Below are 4,629 nucleotides of genomic sequence, written 5' to 3'. Positions count from 1 at the left end.
TTCTCCAGCTTCTACTGGAAGGGACCTACAACCCCCTAGGTCTTGTACTAGCCTATATTTTTACTAGTACATAGGCACCGGCCTACAGAAGGCTCCAACCTTCACTCGTTTTCCAGCTACTACTATAAGGAAGCTCCAACCCCCTGGCTCTTGTACTAAATGATATGTTTACCAGTACGTAGGTGCCATCCTACATAAGGCTATGAACTTCTCTCTTCCTCCAGGGACCACGATTCATAAATTTTGAGACTGCATCCTCCATGTACACAACAACACAATCTGAAGGCCACATTTCATCCAATTTTCATACTGGACCCATCAGCAACATTGAAGCTCAAAATCAATCACCACTACAGTACAACCAATCACTGGAATCACTGAAGAAAATCACAATCAATCAATTTGAACATTCAAAACACTATCACCAGAACATAGTCACTAGAACACATAGCAGAACCCAGAACTCTGCATCAACAACCAAAACCAACTGCAACTTCAAACATCATATTTCATAATGTATACACTACTTCGAAGTACCGAACCAATGTGTATACGTACCTTCACCAAGGCGAACCAGTGTATAGATCTGCAGATACTAACTTAAAACTTCACAGTTGTTCCAAACTAGAGTCATACCCAGATCATAACATTTACAGAATAAAACATGTGTAAACAATCAAATCTAACCCAACCAATATCAGATCATTCAATGAAAAGTCATTTCAGGTCTCATGATCTTGATCCAATATAGAATTCAAGGTGCATAAAATATTTTAGATCATATCATAATCATAGCCCCTGCAACATAAAATATACTTCAAATACAAGTATTCCTGAGAAACCCTTACACTTGCACACTTGGCCCTCTGATATTCTCCGCCTTATATAGCTTTTGGCCTTTCTCAATACCTCAGACCAAAATAACACTTAGAGCCTGTTTTATTCTTGGACCAGATCAAATAGTCATTACTCTGCTCAATATTATGGGCTAATACCATGGTATTGACCCTTGGTATTCTTTACTCTTGAATTTCCTTGATTTCAAACTCATATGTGTTTTTCCTCTTGCGAAAGTTTGTACATATGTATACATGCCTTTTTTTATATGGACCCACATGTATATGCTACTTGGACAAAGTGAACCAGCATATACTTCTTAAACCATTCTCTTTCTTTAATATCTGGAGTCTGATCTGTAATCCTTTGTTGTTAACCTGTTGCACTATAAACTGTCATCTATGTGAGTTTCCATCTAGGACAACAACTGTATCGTAATGCTAACAATCTCCCCCTTTGGACTTGATGGCAACCACAACATGAAGATACTCTCCCCCTTTGACATCGAGGGCAAAGGGAGGAGCAAGATATTGTCCCCAGTAGGGATTCTCTGCACATGCTGAATTCTCTGATCATGCTCCCCCTGAGATTTTATTGGAATCTCTAATGGATTTGAAATGAAGTACATGACCTTATCACTCAAATAACTGAGTATGACCTTCCTATGATCAATGACTCATATATACATCAATCACCCAACCAAGTGGTGATGTACCAAATGTTCATACATGATTAAAAATTTGCAATTATTACATCATCCTTCCCATGCATAGTGGGGTTACATCATAGGTCTTTACATGACCTTTACATCAAATGATATACATGACATTTATAACAAGGACTAAAAATCTAAACAAGACCATGATAGTCATCAACAACTATCATACACCATATATGATCTGCACCATAAGCATCTGTCAACAGCATCAAGATCAACAACTTGTAAATCTCCATCATCAAAAGAGTCATCTGAATCAAAACAACTATGTGGATCAAGCAATATAAGAATCATCATGTACCAAGGTCTTCTAATATAATTCCAACAATGCATTATTAAAAGCATATGCTCCCCCTGAGCCTGTGCCACCCGTTCACTATCAGAGCTAATCATTGCATTTGTTAGTAAGAATCATCAAGGCATCATCATCAACTAGTTAATTATTAGCAAATTACATATCATCAACAAACTGTCATCATCATCAATCAGAACAGAACAAATAATTGATAATTGACTGAACCATATCATACCCCTTTTCCTAAGTTTGTCCCACTGCTTTTTCCTCAAAACACCATATACGCGACTTTGCAGTTTTTAACTCACATATATATGCAACTTGTCTTCATAATAACTGCGTATGAGAATTGGAATACTGAATTTTTACACTTTTACCTCCCCTTGGGTCTGTTATGTCTGTATACTGAGCTATGCCACATCTTTCTGACAGCAATTCCTTCTTCTTCAATACCTTGGATTGTGATGATGTTTTCTCCTTTTGGTATGGTGGCCGAAATTTTCTCCTGTGTTCCTTTTATATATGTCCAAACTTGTTACACGCATAACATCTTACATGTTTCATATTCCTTCTATCGTAATCAATAGCTTTGTGACCAAACATATTGCAAGAAGAACAATATCCGTTAAAGTACTTGGAAACTGATGATATTTCTATGTGACAGTCTTTAACCATTCTACTTCTACATCTGGTTGCAACATGTCCAAAATTATGACATATAAAACATTCAACATTATTTTTCAGAGGAACGAATTGATTATCCCTTCCATAGTTAGGAGGAAATGATTTTCTTTGAAGTCTTTCTTTCCTTGGCTGTTGATGGGCTTAACCTCTTATCTCCTTGTTGAGCATTTCAGAATTTGCATTAATGTTCCTTGCCACATCTTGTGAGCTAGATTCATCTTCAACAATTTCATGAAAACCGAGACCAGACTTTATAAGAGGAGAACGATGAACTTTGATGATTTCATCTAACGTTTCTAATCCTTTAGCAAATCTAAGTTTCAAAGTTTTTGTCTTCTCAAGTGCTTTTCTTATACTTACTACTTCACATTCTAACACTTCATTGTGCTTGTCCTTTTCAGTGAGTTTATGTGTCACTTTGTCTATGTCTGTATCCTTTTCTGGAAAATAGATTTTGAGTTGAGTGATTTCTTTAAGGAAATCTTCCTTTTCTAAGGTATCATTTTCATATCCCATGAGTAGTTTAATATCTTCATCATCTTCATCACTACTAGACATGCCATCACTATCTTCATGAGTATAATAACTCCTATTACCTTCTGCATAAATCTTTCCTTTTTCATGAGGGAATTTAACAGTGTAATGACCAACTCTTCCACAAGCAAAACATTTGAAGGGAAGCCTACCTCTGAATCTTCTGGAACCCTGCTGAAGTGCCTTCACAAAGTTTACCTCTTCTTATTCTGAAATATATCCTGATTCTTTGAGATCTCCCTTTTATTTTCCTTTTGCAATAGCTTTGAAAGCAACTTCTCTGATTTCTGATGGACCTCCTTTCTTCATTTCAAAGGTAGTTAAAATTCCATGAAGTTGAACAATAGTAATAGATTGTAGATCTTGATTTTCTTCAATGGAAGATACTTTTGACTAAAATTTAGAAAACAAAGATCTCAAAATTTTCTCAACTATAGTAGCGTCCTCTATTTCTTCACCCATATTTCTCATATGATTTACAATCCCATCTACTCGTAATAAATAAGTAGAAATACTTTCATCACTATGCATCTTCAGAGTTTCATACTGGATTCTGAGGGTTTGAAGTTTAGCATGTTTTACCTAGGAGTCTCCTTCGTAGCTATGAATGATTCTATCCCATATTTCCTTAGCTGTGTTGAACTTCATGAATTTGACGAATACTAATTCTAATAGTCTTCCTAATAAAGCGTTGATGGCTTTGGTATTGATTTCATATGATTTATTTTCTACTGGATCAGTGGGGACTGTTGCTAGATATTGGTATCCTCCTTTCGCAATTGCCCAAACATCAGCTCCAAGTGACTGAATATAAGCTCTAGTTAATGTTTTCCAATATACCAAGTTGTTCCCATTGAAGATTGGTGGTCTGATATATCCCACGCCTTCGTGATTGTTCATCTTGAAACATCTCCCTTCAAGCGATCAAGCTTCTTTTGAAGGACCTGCTCTGATACCAATTGTTGGAAATAATACTAAGATTGGGGGGGCGGTGGGGGGGGGGGGGGGGGGGGGGTGAATCAGTGTTATCAACTTACTAACATTTTCTTTTCATAATCAAATTTATATACGCTACTTCAGTTAAGGGAACTTGCGTGTGTACGCAACTTTTCTTAAGGCAACCAACATATATCTAGTGAACTTATGAGTCAGTTAATTCATCATATGTTGATCTTTAATCAGTGCACCAACACTTAATTAACCATTTAAATAGTAACCATGTGCAGTAATAACAAAATAAGCAATCACACATAAGAAACACACACAAACACCAATATTTAAGGTGGAAACCCAATGCGGGAAAAAAACCACCTGTTGTTGTCGTATTTGTCTTCTTTTAATATAAGAAAAACCTGTTTACAATCTTGTACTAATGCAAACTCATAACAGTATGTAGGCACCCATCTACAAAATCCTACAACCTTCTCTCGTTCTCCAGCATCTACTGGAAGGGAGCTACAACCTCCTAACTCTTGTAATAGCCGATATGTTTACTAGTACGTAGGTGCTGGCCTACATAAGTTTCCAACCTTCACTCATTTTCCAGTTGCTACTGGAAGGG

This window comes from Pinus tabuliformis, chromosome 7, assembly GCF_031772625.1.
Source record: "Pinus tabuliformis cultivar Carrire ecotype Pingquan chromosome 7, CPIR1, whole genome shotgun sequence".
In the NCBI taxonomy this organism is placed as follows: Eukaryota; Viridiplantae; Streptophyta; class Pinopsida; order Pinales; family Pinaceae; genus Pinus; species Pinus tabuliformis.
The sequence above is the reverse complement of the archived record's forward strand: the minus strand, read 5'-3'. Positions refer to the sequence as shown.